Here is a 19,597-nt window from a genome sequence, read left to right as displayed (position 1 = left end):
TGCCTTTTTTCCTAAGTCACTCAAGCTAATGATGCAACCTAGGTTTCTTATACTAATATAGATTAAAGTAAAGATGATATTTCTAATACTTTTAACCTAAAGATTTTCGTAACAAATATTACTACTAAATTGATATGATGGTCAACCAATAATAATAGATGAAACTAATGAACATATGAAGGTAAAGAAATCATTCATTAAACTCAAAATAAAGGTTCATACATAAGTAAAAAGCCAAATTAAACACTTATAGAACTTAGTCTAACATATTTAATTCAACGATTATTGCAATTAAATAGAAAGACTTAAGATACATAAAATGGAAAACTAAAACTTCCTCAAAGTTCAAAGGTCCTTTAAACAGTGAAGAAGATTAATCCTCTCTCTCCACGTCTTCAAAAAGCTTATTTGATTCTTAGAAGAATGATGCAATAAAAACTAGCTAGATGTAGAAGATGATGAACTATAGAAATTTCTGCAGAGTATAGTAGAAACCTTCTCTAGAGAGAATTGTTGTAGCCGAAGAACTCCCTGTTTTAATTAACCTCTACTCCTTATAGAGATTTTCTTGTTAGAGTTCTTTTTTCAGCATATAACTACTATAGTTATCCCTTACTGTTCTAAACAAAGTAAACAACTTAAAAAATAATTATTCACTAATTATATCATAATTACTTAAATCCCTCTTCTTGGATCTTAATGAATTTGGCTAGGCCCAAGCTATTGATAGCCCACGTGTTTGATTTCCTAGCCTTTTGTAGCCGCAGTTCAATTGAAGTGAGGTAAAAATACATATTTCACCATATTGTTTATAGAAATATAATATTAAAGCTCTAAAATATCCTTAAATATCTATATACAATTTGGATCTATCAATATTCCACAAACGATTAAGCACGTGTATTATATGTAAAATAGTAAAAATAAATTTAAAGTTGTTAAATCACACATTTGCCTAAAATTAGTTGCGCATTGACATGGAAAATTGCAGGCAATAGGTAAGCTAAAGTATTTCCTGATCCTGTTTTAGCAACCAATGAGGTCACGACGTTTAAAGCCATTATCGGTGTAAGTTCAATAAATCTCACCTTTATTATTTCTTCTAAAAATAAATCCAAAATAAAGATAAATGCATTTATATAAAGTTCATGGAAAAGGCATTCCAACAAATAACATTTTCATTATAAATTTCACAAATCTCAGTATATTGGACTAAGAAGAAAAAGAAGAAGAGTGGAATAGAAAGAAAAAGAAAACTTAATAATATCAACAACTAAATCCATATCAAATAAAATACAAAAAGAGGAACAAAAAAAAATTGAAAAATATAGTGAAAGAGACAAGATTTGACAAGAAAAAGGAAGAGAGTAATGTTAGTAATTTATGGAGAAAGAAAATTAACAATTTATGATTTTTATATATAGATGGATGTGTTATGTCACTTGTTAAGAAATATGATTTGAGATGCAAATACAAGGTTAATAAACAAATGAAATCCAAAAATAGAGGAAAAGAAAGAGTAGAGCATAGAACAACACATATATGTATTAGAACTTTGTAAGAAAATGAGAAGGAAAGTGAAACATCCACTACAAGTCTGTCTTCATGAAACCTCTCTTTGAAATATTAAACATCACGTCAAAGAATAAAGAAAAAATAATTTTTTTTTGCTTGTCTCTTCTTCTTCTTCATCATCAATAACATAAATAGAACAAAAAAGAAAGGGACGATGGAGGAGCTCAAGCGCCAAAGAGAATCCTCTCTGCAAGTTTCATCAAAGACACTTCAACTCTTAGGATTTATCTATTCAGTATTAATTTTTCTTTTTCAGATAATTATGTGGTGATGCATGTGTTGATTTAAGTCTAATTTCTGATTTAAAAAAAAAAAATTGAAAGGACTCTTTTTTAAGATAGTTATTTTACTTTTATTAAAAGTTAATGCATGTGATCTAAGCCTAATTTCTAATTTTGGAAAAGAGAAAAGAAAGAAACTAAAAAGGATCTTTTACTTTAAAAGATGAATGTCTTACTCTATATTAGATGCTAGATACAAATAGAAAGCATTAAAAAGAAAAAAATATAATAAAAATATCAAAATGCAAAGAAATAATTCTTGATTTAAAAAAAGAAACTGAAAGGACTCTTTTAAGATGGTTATTTTACTTTGCATTAAAAACTAATGCATGTGTTGATTTAAGTAAAAAAGAAATTGAAAGAGTTCTTTTACTTTGAAAGATGGATGTCTTATTTTACATTAAACGCTAGATACAAATAGTAAGCATTAAGATGGAAAAAATATAACAAAAAATCAAAATGCAAAGAAAAAAATTTTTGATTTAAAAAAAAAAAGAACTAAAGGACTCTTTTAAAAAGAGTTGTTTTATTTTGCATCAAAAGCTAATGCATATATTGATCTAAACCTAATATTTGATTTAAAAAAAAAAACTAAAGGGTTTTTTTACTTTGAGAGATGGATGGTTTACTTTACATTAAACGCTAGATACAAATAGAAAACATATATAAAAAAAATATCAAAATACAAAGAAATGACTCTAAACAATTGAGTGATGCCACTTGAAAAAGAGAAGCTATATATCAAAACACTCTTTTAAATGAAAAAATATCGAATTACATAGTAATATTTTGAATATTATCTAATATAAAACATTAGTTTTGATATAATGGGAGAGCTCTTTAAAATTCGGGTGGAAGTTTATTTTCTACTTTTTTTTCACATGATCAAAGTAAAAGAACTAATTTATGGTTTTAATGGTTTACAATTTCCAATATCTTTTTAGATAAAAAGAGATATTGATTACAAATTATAATAAAAAAGCTTCTATTAAAAAATTTCGATTCACAAGAATTTAATCATTTTCATTCCAATCAATTATTATTACTATGTTATTCGTGTTTGATAATATGAATTTAGAATTTAACAACTTCTAATTTTGTTGTTCAACCATTAAATCATGACTTAAGAAATTATTGATCTAATGAGATTTATATGCTAAAATTAAGAGATGTTAAATTCATAACTCATGTTATCAAATATGAACAACAAAATAATAATGACTGGTTGGAATAAAAATGACTAAATTTTTATGAATTTAAAATTATTAACTGTTGTATACATTTATTGTTACAATTATATAAAAAATTTATATATTTAAAATTATAAAATTATAAAATTATAAAATCACGTGAAATTTCTTTTTTACATATGCCAAAAATATATGAACCAGTAGAAATTAACAAGTGACATACCACGAAATACTCTCGTTGTCGGCATCATTGTATTGAGTACATTTGAATTTAACACAGGCTGTCTTCCTAATAATTGTACTACTACATTTAACAGGATGTCTATGATGCTCAAATGGGATAGCCACTTCTGAAAGTTAGGAGACAAAGTATCCATAATTCTCGGATATTTTTCTTTTTCTAGGGATTCTGATAAGCATTCTCCTAATTTGATTAGGTTTATACCCTTGTACTAAAGTGCAACACAATTATGACAGAAAAGCCTAGTGGCTGCCCTATTTCTTGGCCAAACACTGGATTCAGATGATGTAAGAAAAAGAATGAGGAAGGTAACTCCAACAACCTCAGAGCTCAATTATATTAAGCGCTTAATCAAAACCCAAATAGCATTCAGAAGTTATCCAAAGAAAGCATCTGAAAACCAAATGCCAGTTTATGAAAAAGTTGAGATGATGAAAGCTAAAGATGACCACATTGATTTGTCTTATGCAGCAGCGGTGACATAGACTTCCATAAGTAGGCTAGCTGTATATGGCCAGCTTTTGTCTAATGTCGTTGATTGGGATGGCGGCGCCTACAAGAGAAGAAATTAATTAACGGCCTTTAGTCAGCATCACTTTCGATCTGTAAAAAAAACAGGGAGTATTAGACTGTTAGTTTCACCTTTTGTCCACGTTAAGGAAACACTCCAAGCCAAAATCACCAACAGGTGTATATAATATATAAACTGTAAAAAAGTATGATTTATTAGCTCAAAGCTTTTCAAAAATTTGATCCTTAAGAAGAATCAGTTACATGAGTTACATGACCCAAGCTTCCAAGAGAGAAGACGGTAGAGAGAGTCCCACCATATACTTTGAAAACTTAAAAAAGAAGTGGAGCTCTTGGCCAACCTGCAGGGACTTTCTTTTTTGCACCATATTTCTGTATCCTGAAAAATAAACTATAAGAAATGATTATAAGAAGTGCTGAAGACTGATCGGTAAGACCCCATCTAGAGAGAATCATATAATAAACTATAATTCATAAATTAAAATTAATAATATTAGTTCTACCGAGAGAAAAAGTACTATTAATTCTAATTATGAGCTGCGATACTAAATAAATACACGATACATAGCTGCGGGAACATTTGTATATTTCAGCCACAAAGTGGCCTAACAAAATCTAGTAAAGTTTGCATTAAGAACTGATATGATACCAACTCTCTCACGACCTAAACCTTCGGTTGGATCGTGTAACACCCCCATCACATGCTAACCAATAAACATTAGTCAGGAAGCATACAAGCGTCGTAGAATATATACTACAGGTAGATAGGTCAATATGTAGGTTGTTAAGAATCCAGACACAAGGTTATTAACATATAAACATATGATTATACTTAAACATCATTTAACAAGTATTACAAACATCTTCTTATATGCTGCTCCACCCAATCACATAACTTTCCATGATATTCATAGTTTAGGTATAAAGTCATACCATTCTACTCAATTCATTACAACCATCATAGAAGAAATACAATTCAACAATTACGGTTAGTTCTCACGGCTTGTGGATCCCCTTTAATGTGCTGCTCCGCCTCATCCTCACATATCACACAAGTAAGCTGCTCCGCCTCATCTCACATTATACACTTTTATAGCCTCTCTAAGCTTTAGCCTCCCAAGGCTTTACATATATATAATTTTTTTTTCACAGGGGAATCCACCATTCACATGCACATATGCACTTAACATCACAATTCAATCATTTCACTTATATCATATTTCAGCAATAATAATTGTTCCACTCAACACCAATCATTTTCATCTCAGTCATTCAAACATAAACAATATTAAGCAAACGCAACCATTTGCGGAACATTTGATTAAATATATGAACATAGCAAATATTAACTATTTACTTACTCAAAATATACTTATTCCTTTAGCATATAAGAACCTCCTTTCTCCACAACTTCCTTTCCGTGCCTTTGAGTACCTGTCAACACATTCATCAATTCACATTTCATGCATATTACAAATATTCATGTAAATGCGAGTTCTAATGCATTACAAGATCATCCCCTCTCTAATTCATAGGTCTAACTCTTCCTCTAAGACTCTCAATTACTGTTTTAATATCCTATAAACATTTCCCATCTAGTTAAATACCAATTTAACTCAAATTAACATCAATAAATTGCATAAAACTAATCTCCAACATTTCTGTTTTCTAGACAGAATTTAGTACCAAGGTATATTTATTGCTGGGCAAAATTGGCTTAATACAAAAATCTCATATTAAATAGACATATCCATTTATGCGTCTAGTTTCATCTCCAAGAAGAATTACTCAATTCCGACTTCTATAGATTTAATTATTTTCAAATTACTGAGCAAGGGTCATACAGCTAGTTGTACCCGAGCAGCAATCTGTTTGCTCAATTTAAGCAACCAAAACGGCAAAAATAGCAAAATCACAAAACTACAAAGTTATAGAGGACTCTTTAAAATTTCCATAGACACTAATTAAGCTTAATTTGGACTTATATAACCCATGTTATGCCTAAAATACAGAACATCAAGGTTGCTGGAATTTTGACAGTTTTCTATCTTAACATACTTAAACTTAAATCAAGCTTAATCTTTATGCAATCATTCAATACTCTACTAATTCATGATAATCAGACCTTTAATTAATCAATGAGAGCATCAAATGAAGTTTTTCCAATTTATAATCAAGAACCCTAATGACAAATTAGTAACACTCAAGTAATAACTTACCAATTTCAGCTTTTGGGTTGCTAATATGCTTAAATCCTTTAGCTTTAGCTTGGCTCCTTCAATAGTTGGCAAAATCCGATCTTAATCTTAAGTTTTTCTAGGTATTCCACTCCTCTCTCTTATTCCAAATTTTGTGTTTTTGACCATGTACGAATTTTAGAGAAATGAAGAGGTAAAATGAGCTTGCTCATGGTTCTAATTCAATAATTGCTTTAATCTTTGATGAATCTGGTTGCACTCCATGTTTAGAAATAATATGCCCTAAGAATGCAATTTCCTCCATCCAAAACTCGCATTTGTTGAATTTTGTGTACAACTGTTTTTCCCTCAAAATCTGTAAAACAATTCTCAAGTGTTGTTCATGTTCTTCTGGGCTTCTAGAGTAAATTAGAATATCATCAATGAACACAATAACAAAGTGATCTAAATATGGCTGGAAAGTCTTGTTCATCAGTGACATAAAAGCAGCAGGAGCATTTGTTAAACCAAATGGCATCACAATAAATTCATAATGCCCATACCTTGTTCTGAATGCTGTCTTGGCAATAGATTTCTCTTCAACCCGGAGTTGCCAATAACCTGATCTTAAATTAATTTTAGAGCATACAGTTGCACCTTTTAACTGATCAAGCAAATCATCAATTCTCGGCAATGGATATTTATTCTTCACTGTTATCCTGTTCAATTGCCTATAATCAATACATAATCGCATACTACCATCCTTTTTCCTCACAAACAGAACTGGTGCTCCCCAAGGTGAAGTACTTGGCCTGATGAAACCTTTATCAAGTAACTCTTCTAATTGCTTCTTTAATTCTTTCAATTCCAATGGAGCCATTCTGTATGGTGCAATCGAAATAGGTGTCGTACTAGGGATGATGTCAATCTCAAAATTAACCTCTCGATTTGGTGGCAAACTAGAAAAATCATCTAAGAATATGTTAGGAAATTCTCTGACCACTGGAATGTCTAATACCCCTGGACTGACCGTAGTAGTATCTATAAAACTAATTAGATATGCTTCACATCCATTTTTAATTAAGCGTACATGATCCTTCTTTGAAATCAAACAATTAGGAATTGTCTTCCTTTCACCCACCATTACTATTTTCATTTCTCCTTATATTTCCATAGCCACTTCCTTTGTTTTACAATCAACAATAGTATGATTTCTTGACAACCAATCCATCCCCAAAATAACATCAAACTCTCTAAGATTAATAATAACCAAATCTGCATGTAGTTTGACACTATCTACTACTACAAGACATGATCTCACTATCGTATTTACTGTGATAATACCCCCAGCAGGCATAGATACATATATATCATAACCTAATGCCTCTATATTAGCATGAACATGCGATGCAAAATCATATGATATGAATGAACATGTGGATCCAGTATCAATAAGAACATGTGCATCAGAATCATGAATAGAAAGTATACCAGTAACAATTTCAGGTGCTACAAATGCCTCATTTCTAGTAGTAGCAAATACTCTAGCTTGTGCTTGTGGTTGACCAATTTGTTTTGATGGTATTACTGAAATAGTTAAACCTCCTCTGCTACCCCTTCCTCTGCCTCTACCTAAACCAACTGGAATATTTTCACCAACACTACTCTGACCCACTGTATAAGATTCTCCAGCATTATTTCTTCTCATAGGACAATCTCTAGAATAATGTCCTGGCCTACGACAAGTAAAACATACTACTGGTCTAGGTCCCCAACATTCTCCAGTATGTCTCCTGTTGCATGTAAGACAAATAGGAGCAAACCCTCTACTGGCTGAAACTTGTCCTCCCTCAAGTCTGGATGAATTCTATCCACCTCTACTAGGTACTGTGGAGGATCTACTAGACTGACCACCAAACCCTCGTCCACGATAACTACTCCGCTGTGAATTAGAGCCTCTAAACGAAGAAATACTAATATGTCTTGGAGGATTACTATAAGCACCAATGATCTTCTTCTTTTTAGCTTCCATAATATTCCTTTCAAATGATGTTTCTTCAGCTCTCAAAGCAGCTTCAATTAAGGCATTGTAATTATGAGGTTTCACTGCCATTTTCTCACTAATGTCAAGCCTCAAACCCATCTCAAATTTCTTCCTTTCGGTTCTTGAGTTGGCTATTTCTTCCGGGTGCATACTTACATAATCTCACAAATTGAACTTCGTACTCTGCAACTAACATATCATTCTGTTTCAACTGAAGAAATTCAAGCTTCTTTCTGTCTCTATAAATTTCTAGAGTATACTTCTCAGCAAATTCTCTCAAGAAATCATTCCAAGTCAAAGTCATTGGTCGATCTTTGCTTCTTAAAACTGTTTCCCACCAATCAAATGCATCTTTTTCTATTAAAGATACTGTATATAGAAGCCTTTGTTCGGATGTGCAATTAAATCTATCCAACACCCTTTCTGTATTTCGTAACCATTCCTCAGCCTCAGCAGGATCAGTAGTACCTTGAAAAATATTAGCACCTTGTTTCCTAACTCTTTCATAATTCTTATCTATCACAGCCTTTTGTTGTTGAGTCCGGTAGGTGCTTGTTGTTGAGCTGCCCGTTGCATCAGAAAATCCATAAACTGTTCCATAACATTTTGTACATTTGATTGTGCAGCATTTTCAGAATGTAACTCATGCTCATCATGTTGATCATGTTCAGATGCATTTTCATGACCATGCACAGACTCTAATGACTTATCTAGGCCAGTTGCGTGTTCTCCTTGTCTCTCCATCTATATATATGAAATGCAAATATTCAGTCAAGTTCAAAGAACATATATCATATGCTTAATGATGTGCAACATGAATCTACTCCCAATGAATCTAATCCCTGCTCTGATACCACTAAAATGTAACACCCCCATCACATGCTAACCAATAAACATTAGCCAGGAAGCATACAAGCGTCGTAGAATATATACTACAGGTAGATAGGTCAATATGTAGGTTGTTAAGAATCCAGACACAAGGTTATTAACATATAAACATATGATTATATTTAAACATCATTTACCAAGTATTACAAACATCTTCTTATGCCTTATAAGGCATACTTCCATATATATCACATAACTGCATACAAAAATGCATCAGGAGGAGACTTCACAAAACTGGCCCAACTTGACAGAATTGCTAAAAGCTAGACTTCGCATACAACCAACGGATGCACTACTATTTACAACCTGAAAAGAAAAATTTTGGAGAGGGGTGAGCCTCCAGCTCAGTAAATAAATAATCAACATAATCTATATCACATACACTTAATACAATTTCCACCCAATCACATAACTTTCCATGATATTCATAGTTTAGGTATAAAGTCATACCATTCTACTCAATTCATTACAACCATCATAGAAAAATACAATTCAATAATTACGGTTAGTTCTCACGGCTTGTGGATCCCCTTTAATGTGCTGCTCCGCCTCATCCTCACATATCACACAAGTAAGCTGCTCCGCCTCATCTCACATTATACACTTTTATAGCCTCTCTAAGCTTTAGCCTCCCAAGGCTTTACATATATATAATTTTTTTTTCACAGGGGAATCCACCATTCACATGCACATATGCACTTAACATCACAATTCAATCATTTCACTTATATCATATTTCAGCAATAATAATTGTTCCACTCAACACCAATCATTTTCATCTCAGTCATTCAAACATAAACAATATTAAGCGAACGCAACCATTTGCGGAACATTTGATTAAATATATGAACATAGCAAATATTAACTATTTACTTACTCAAAATATACTTATTCCTTTAGCATATAAGAACCTCCTTTCTCCACAACTTCCTTTCCAGGCCTTTGAGTACCTGTCAACACATTCATCAATTCACATTTCATGCATATTACAAATATTCATGTAAATGCGAGTTCTAATGCATTACAAGATCATCCCCTCTCTAATTCATAGGTCTAACTCTTCCTCTAAGACTCTCAATTATTGTTTTAATATCCTATAAACATTTCCCATCTAGTTAAATACCAATTTAACTCAAATTAACATCAATAAATTGCATAAAACTAATCTCCAACATTTCTGTTTTCTAGACAGAATTTAGTACCAAGGTATATTTATTGCTGGAAAAAATTGGCTTAATACAAAAATCTCATATTAAATAGACATATCCATTTATGCGTTTAGTTTCATCTCCAAGAAGAATTACTCAATTCCGACTTCTATAGATTTAATTATTTTCAAATTACTGAGCAAGGGTCATACAGCTAGTTGTACCCGAGCAGCAATCTGTTTGCTCAATTTAAGCAACCAAAAAGGCAAAAATAGCAAAATCACAAAACTACAAAGTTATAGAGGACTCTTTAAAATTTCCATAGACACCAATTAAGCTTAATTTGGACTTATATAACCCATGTTATGCCTAAAATACAGAACATCAAGGTTGCTGGAATTTTGACAGTTTTCTATCTTAACATACTTAAACTTAAATCAAGCTTAATCTTTATGCAATCATTCAATACTCTACTAATTCATGATAATCAGACCTTTAATTAATCAATGAGAGCATCAAATGAAGTTTTTCCAATTTGTAATCAAGAACCCTAATGACAAATTAGTAACACTCAAGTAACAACTTACCAATTTCAGCTTTTGGGTTGCTAATATGCTTAAATCCTTTAGCTTTAGCTTGGCTCCTTCAATAGTTGGCAAAATCCGATCTTAATCTTAAGTTTTTCTAGGTATTCCACTTCTCTCTCTTATTCCAAATTTTGTGTTTTTGGCCACGTACGAATTTTAGAGAAATGAAGAGGTAAAATGAGCTTGCTCATGGTTCCAATTTCCAATATTCCTCTCTTAATGCCACCACCTACTAAACTATTTTTATCACCCTAAATTAATTCTTACTAACCATATATAGGTACTAACTTTTAATTGTATCTTTTAAGTCCAATCTATTTACCCAACCTTCAACTATTGGTTCAATTAAGTCTTAAGGCTTAATACACATAACCCAAGTACTTAATCAACTTATCTAAATTAATAATCTAATATCATGCTTCTTATTCTCTACTTATAATTAATATATATCTGTTCTCATAAAATAAAAATATCATTGATATACCATCATATGCCCAATGATTAAATGTAAATGCACATAACATGGATGATGAGAAAATACAGGCGTTACAGATCGGCTCCAGAATACAATAGATGCACATGGTTACCGGTGTCCGTAGTAAGTCTAAAATCATACATTCTAAACTGATTTCTGTATCTCTCATCACAGCTTAACTAAATATTTAAAGTTTAGGAGATCATAATATCCATTTAATTCAATTAATACTAAATTAATATATCCAATTCATTTATCAACCATAATCCATTACTTTCATTTCACAATTTAATTACAACAGTCTCGAATATATTATTTGCAAGTCCACAATGCAAGATTTTTATATCATTAACCCTATTAACCAATTATATATTTTACTATACAAAGGTTTTAATTTACATCAATTTTGTACTGTAGAGACTAAGAATATAATGAACAAATGAATGTTCAAACTAATTGTGAAGTGCCATGAAGAAGAAATGCAATACCACGTCTCACAAGTCACGAGCTAACACAGAAAAATAATTGAAGGGAGTGATCTCACTGAGTGAATAATACAACATATATACCCTAACATTAGTGGACCACACATCTATGCAATATATCTTATATATATTTATACACTGACACAGTCATTACCAAATCTTGTGATACTCAATGCATAAGACAAGAGAAATAGAAAGAATGCAAATATTGCTTTTACCACTTTTTCAATATTAATTTGAGGACTTACTGCCAAAGGTGCCCGTCACCCTTAAAGCTTGGTGTCTGACCCTCTAGTTACCTCATGTGGTTCACCTGACATGTGCTCATCACCTCTCAAGGCTCGTTGCCTAACCTTGTGGTACCTCCCATCACATATGGAAGTGCCTATCACCCTTAAGGGTATGAAGTTTTCATTAATTGGCTAGCTTCTATAGACGATTCGTGAGGGACTTTAGTACTCTTGCTGCACCCTTGACTGAAGTTATCAAGAAAAGTATGGGATTCAATTAGGGGGAGGTGCAAGAACAAGTATTTAAGATGTTAAAGAAAGAGTTGATTTCTGCTCATTTACTTGCTCTTCCTAGTTTTTCTAGCACTTTTAAAATTGAATACGATGCTTCAGATTTAGGAATTGGTTACCCTATTGATGCAAAAAGGGTGACTAATAGCCTACTTCAGTGAGAAGCTACATGGAGCTGCATTAAAATATCCTACCTATAATAAAGAGCTGTATGTGTTAGTTAGGGCTTTGGAGACATGGCAACACTACCTTTGGTCGAAAGAATGTGTTATTCATACAGATCATGGGTCCTTGAAGCACTTAAAAGGGCAAAACAAGCTCAATGTGTGCCATACAAAGTGGAGCGAGTTCATAAAGTCTTTTTCTTATGCAATTAAATACAAACAAGGTAAGAAAAATGTTGTGTTAATTAAAAAAATTTAGTTCCACCTTTATAAATCTGAATTTGACGATCCTAAAGTTAGCATCAACTTTGATTTGGGTTATATATCTTTATAGATAGAGTTCACATCATTTAGAGTCTTACCCTTTAGTTTTTCCTCATCTTCATCTTCGTTATATCCCAAGCCATGTTGAGACTTTTATCCTTTGAAGTCTGGCAACTTTGTAACATCCTGTTGATTCTTTCCAGCCCCATTCCAAGCACGAAGTCTATCTTTTTGAACATACTAGCTACTTTAGGATTTATATAGTCCTTATAAAGCATAACCACTTAAAACCCAGTCAAGGTATCAAATTATTTTGAAACCTCTTAGATGGCTGAAACAACTTTACAACTCTTAGTATTCATTGTGGCTATCTCTCTTTCGTGAGGACATTTGACCTTCTAGTGCATAATAGCAGGTATTCCATCTAGGGTATGAAACCGTGGCCTACCAATAACTGTGCAAAAGTAACTGGGATGTCTAGGACTCCATGGGACCAGTTTTTACTATGACTAAGAATGTCTACACCATGTTTAGGTTTCAGGTTTTAAGAATTTGGGGTTTTGGGGTCTAGGATCTAAGGTTTAGCATTTTGGGTTTAGGGTTTAGGATAAAATTAGATCTAAATAATTTCTAAATTACATGCAGACACTAATTTATTTTTAGTAAATTTACGAAAGACTTATATTTTGCCTAAAAGAGTTTTGTAAAATAATTTTAAGCCTTTCAAATTTAGGTTTACCTTGTGTATACAACTTTTAGATTCATCTAAAATTGATAAACAAAATTTTCTCCAAAAAAATCCAAATATGAAATTATTCAAACCCATATTAGTTTCAGAAACTATTTTAGATTAAAATTGATTATTAAATAGAAAGCAAGCAAAGGTATAATATTTGTTTCAATTATTTGAGTGTAAAATTATAATCAAATAAATTAGTTGTTTTGTTAGATCTTTGTATGGTCCAGTTGATTTTGAGTCAAAGTTGATAAATTGACATCATTACAGGTGTTTTACAGCAGCTAAAAGAAATTTAGTTGAGTTTTGAAAATCAAATATGAAAACTAAAGATAAACACAAAATCTAAAAAATAGTATATATAAAAACATATGCAATAATATATTTTATGTGAAAATGGTATATGTTATAACAAAAATTAGTATATATCCTGAAAAATAGTATGAATCACAAATATTATATTACAAATTGAATATATATCATATTAAATTTATTAAAAATCTCACTTATATGTCATTTAGATTGTAGAAAAACTTATACACCTAGTCATAAAAGAATTTTATTTGTTACAGATATAGTAAAAAGTATATGTTTAGTACATATTAGTATTTTTTATACAAAATTTTAATTTGAGGAACAAATCTTAATTTCAAAATTTATTTTTTCAGCACTAAGGAATCCAATACTATTGTTATTTCAATATAAAGATAATATGAAAATATGATTTCATTTAATTTTGTCACATGTAACAAATATTTAAATATATATATATATATATATATATATATAATATTTTATATTATTTATAGATCATGGTGAAATTTGAATTTAATTGATTTGTAAATAAAAGTTGATGTAGTTACTATTTACCCTTTTAGTTTACCACATTACATTACTTACTCGTATATATTTAAATATTATGTTATTTCATCATTCTCTTTTGAAAAATTTATACTAAAATGTGATTTTGTTAAAATTTCACTTAAATTTCCGTTAAATAGATTAGAAAAAATAATATACCCTTTCATAAAAATCAATAAAAAATAATTAAAAATTTTATATCTCAATGCTATAAACAATGTTAAAAATATAGTTAATAGTATAAAAATTTAATTTAATTTTAAAATAATTATTAGTTAAAATTTAAAAAGGAAAAACTTCCACTTTTTCATCGTCATCTGCCACAACATCATTATCATATCTCCTTTTCACACCATCTCCATCTGCATTATCTCTTGCTTTTTCAAATATTATCAATTTATTTTAAACCAATGATTTAAATAAAAAAATTCAATGGACACGGTTTAATTTTACCCGTAAAGACAGAAAATCAAAGCTAATGATTTCATCCAATTTCAGTTATTAATTTAATAATTATAATAAAAATAAAAAGTAAAATATGGCTCTCAATATAGAGAGTCAAATTTACTAATTACATTATATTTAAAATAAAAAATATGTTGGAGTTTTATTAAATTCTTTCTAAAAATAAAATTCTTTCTAAATAAGCAAAACTAAAATAGTAAATATCAATTGATAAAATATATATAGAAATTTATAGTGTATTAATTATAATAAGAATAGAAAGTAAAATATGGCTCTCAATATTTATTACTTATAAAGTATATATGTATTTATATTTAATCATAAACTTTAGATTCATCACTTATAAAGTGTATATTCATAGGTAAAAAATAACAGGTTCATTATTTATAAACTACAAGTTCATCAAATGTACACTGAGGTTCATTTAATATAGAAAACACATTAATATTTATAGAAGAGTAATTTAGTCTCAACTAACTATTTGTTTCCTATTATTAAACTTATTAAATGCTTTCTTAATCTAAATAAAATACTAAAAAAATGTTAACTAGTATGAATATACACTTTATAAGTGATGAATTTAAAGTTTATATTTAATGAATTTGACACTAATAATAAATGAATATACACTTTATAAGTAATGAATACACCGTCTATGTATAAACAAATCGATATTCATAGGTTAAAAGACAATATATTCATTATCTATAAACTACAAGTTCATTAAATATATACTTGAGGTTCATCTAAAATAGTAGACACATTAGTATCTACAGAATAATCATTTAGTCTGAATTAGCTATTTGTTCTCTATAATTAAGCTTATTTGGTTTCTTAATCTAAATAAAATATTAAAAATTAGTATGAATACACACTTTATAAATGATGAATCTAAAGTTTATGGTTAATAATAAATGAATATATACTTTATAAATAATAAATACACCGCTCGTGCATAAAATAATCAGTATTCATAGATAAAAAATAACAGGTTCATTATTTATAAACTACAAGTTCATCAAATGTAAACTTGAGGTTTATTTAATGTAGTACAAACATTAATATCTATAAAAGAGTCATTTCTTCTCAATTAATTATTTATTCCTTATAATTAAGCTTATTAAATATTTTCTTAGTCTAAATAAAATACTAAAAAAATTAGTTAGCATACAATGAAAAGAGTAACTATCAATAAAATTTTAAATAAGAAAATAATTAATATTTAATAATAAAATAGAATTATTTTTTTACATTTAATATGTAATAAAATTATTAATTTACCAAATAATAAATATAAATATCATATTATGAATTTTATAATTAATTAATTTATAACATGACTATTTTATTATCCAAAATACTATATAGAAAAGGGTTATATATAATTAAAGAAAAATCAAATAAAGCCCTAAAAAATATATATTATGCACGTATAAAATGATCCAGAATAATAATATTGTGTAAGCCTGGGTCCATCATATAATTTACCTTAGAAATACATGCCTTGAATGTCATCCAACAAACTTCAAATTCATGACCAGAAAAATTCCGAATATTCTCTATGTCCAGTATCTTATGTTATTGGATTAAAATGGACCAGGTGGACTCAATATCTTTCTTCAGGTATACTTGATATGGAACTATATTATTAATTATAATTTTATGGGATTCGTAATAAAAATTTAATAAGATGCTCACATTTTATGGATAGTTTTATTATTGTGATTCTAATTGAAATTTTATTTGTGATCCAAATAAATTAAACATTGACAAAGTTATCTTAGTATTTGAGAAAATATATTTATTCATATAAAGTATATGAATATCTTCTAAACCAATTTCTATTATTAATTTAAAGTTCAATATTAACAAACAAACAAAGTTATATATTTAGTCAAGAAACTATTAAAAGGACCAATAGCAACTATTAATTTGATTAAATTTACTTGATGTAATTTAAATATATATCCAAAACCATTCTAACCGGATTAAGAAATTTATTTGATTAGATTTGGTTACTAGATTGAATCCAATGGCTATCTTTGGTGGGAATGAATAATCCCTTTCCCTCCCATTTCTCTTTTTGTTTTTTTGAAAGTAAGTCATCAGTCTCTGTTGATAGCAAGTATAGACTAACTACACACTCACTCCTTTCACATTCTTCAATAAAACAAAGCATTTAATTTGTCAGGAAGGTGGGTTAACACCCTCCTCAGATCTTTGACACGCTCTCCTTCCTTTTTTTCTTTATCGGAAAATGTATCTATCAGTGTTTCGGTCAATCCTATGGGTGGTAGTATTTGTTCAAAAAGAAAACAACATTGGAGCATACGTCGGAAGCCTAGGACTGAATTATTTGAGGAACTTCAGGTAACTGGTAACCGGGATCTTGCTCATGATGATGAGTCGAGCGTAGAGAAGCTTGTAAGTGGAGGAGAACAGTCTTCCAATGATAGATCGTGTGTAGCGAATTTAGAGAATTCTGATGCTGAAAAGATCTAGAGGAAGCAGTTGTTGCAGTTTGACAAGAGTGACAGACCTGCATTTTTTAGAATTTGGCCTAAGAAGAGGTGAACTCCTCTTTCATGATATATTAGCATGTCCAGATGTTAGCCGAACTAGCTAGATAAATTTTGGAAATGTAGCTGGATTATTTGTGAACAAAATGTCATGGATTCTAGTCCTGGGACTACAGACTACGGCCTCTCAGCAGACATGCGGAGGGAAGGTCTGTGCAAGATAGGCGAACTTCTTGCAACTGCTGAAAGCACTAACAGTTTGATTAAAGTCGCTATTTTGCTGTTTCTTTAAGTTTTTCTATTTCACATCATGGATAATCATTATTTTTGAGGTATACCTACATTCTGTGTTATTCTGGCACATTATACTATATGCATCTAGAATTTTTTTACAACTCTGTCAATGCCATTATGGATATAGGCCCTAAAATCTTTTTTTTGTGAAAAGGTACATGCTCTAAATTCTAGTAACAATTTTCTTGCAAGTTTTCCGTAAAGGTATTGGCTATAAACATTGATTGCATCTGGACTGGATGTGGAACTGATTATAGGATATGTTGCTCTTTCAGTGATGTTGTTGGCCCACGCCATCCTTTTAGGAAGGAAACAGATTTGGGTTATGATGTCGAGAGTGATGAAGAATGGGAAGAGGTGTCTTCTTCAGTCTTCATACTGAAATTTATATTGTCCCTAAAAAAGTATATTTTGTTTTCTATAGGAGGATTCCGGTGAAAGTCTCTCAGATTGTGATAAGGATGATGAAGAAGAAAGTTGAGGAAGGATGTTTAAAAGATAATGAAGATGAAAAGTGAAGAAGGATCTTTTTGTTCTTGATGGGTATCACTCGGTAAATGAGGTAATTAAATGAGACTATTGCACAATTCTAAAGTCATTTTTCTTGTATTTGTTGTCTGATGCTCGTGGAATGCTGTATAAGCTTCAGTTGATGACAACAGGGTTCTCTTCTGACTTTATCTTGCCCAAGTAATTATTGCTCATAGTAATCAATGTTATTATGACAGATTCCCATGAAAATGCTCTTTTTCCTCAATTGCTATTTCTGATAGACATGCTCGCAAATGTTTGCTTTTCTAAAAGGTTTTAATGCTGTTTTTTCCATCTTCATTTTTTTGCATACCAACTTGTATTACTATTTAAACATGCCATGTTAGGTTTTTGAATAAGCATATTTATAAGTCACTTAAAGAACAACTATCTGTCCGTGTTTCAAGACGGGAAAAATGTGGAGCTCGTTGGCTGACGCCCGGAGCGCGCAGGTGCCGAAACACACTATGACGGAGCGCGCTGCAGTCCACAATCGGTGCGACGACATCTCCACAGGCGTATCAAAAGCCTGGGCTTGGGCCTCCGCTGCAATCCTCGTCGGTCCGCACCCTAAGCCGAATGGCGGACCGACTTTTGGCCGTTCCACATCCGACTGGGGCACATCGCCGGCCCCATCCGCTTCCCTTCCGACAATTTCAAGCACTCTTTAACTCTCTTTTCAAAGTCATTTTCATCTTTCCCTCACAGTACTTATTCGCTATCGGTCTCTTGCCCGTATTTAGCTTTGGACGGAAATTACCGCCTGATTTGGGCTGCATTCCCAAATAACCCGACTCATAGACAGCACCTCGTGGTGCGACAGGGTCCAGGCAGGATGAGGCTCTCACCTTCTCTAGCGCCCCCCTTCCAGGGGACTTAGGCCCGGTCCGCCGCTGAGGACGCTTTTCCAGACTACAATTCGAATGCTGAGGGCACCCGATTTTCCAGACTAAAGTAGTATATGTTTTAGTAAGAGAAAACAACCCCGTAAGAGAGTTATATTTGTAAATATTAGAAAATAAGCCCGTAAGAGGGGTACATTTGTGAATAGAGAAAACAACACCAAAAAAAGTGGTATATTTTTTAATATGAGACAACAACCCCGTAAGAGGGGTATATTTTTCAAAATAAGACAGCAATCCAAAAAAGTGGTATATTTTTTAATATGAGGAAACAACCCCGTGAGAGGGGTACATTTGTGAATAGAGAAAACAACCTCGTAAGAGCGGTATATATTTTAAAATGAGAAAACAAATCCAAAAGAGTGGTATATTTTTTAATATGAGAAAAAAATCCCGTAAGAGAGGTATATTTGTCAATACTAGAAAACAACCCTGTAAGAGAGATTTATTTCTCAATACTAAAATATAAACTCGTACGAGGGATACATTTGTGAATAGAGAAAACAACCCCGTAAGACGGGTATATATTTTAAAATGTGAAAACAACTCAAAAAAGTTGTATATTTTTTAATATGAGAAAACAACCCTGTAAGAGAGGTACATTTGTTAATAGAGAAAACAACCCCGTAAGAGGGGGTATATCTTTCAAAATGAGAAAACAACCATAAAAAGTGGTATAGTTTTTAATATGAGAAAACAACCCCGTAAGAGAGGTATA

Source organism: Ricinus communis, chromosome 9 (assembly GCF_019578655.1).
Source record: "Ricinus communis isolate WT05 ecotype wild-type chromosome 9, ASM1957865v1, whole genome shotgun sequence".
Classification (NCBI taxonomy): domain Eukaryota; kingdom Viridiplantae; phylum Streptophyta; class Magnoliopsida; order Malpighiales; family Euphorbiaceae; genus Ricinus; species Ricinus communis.
This window is presented reverse-complemented; position numbering follows the sequence as displayed.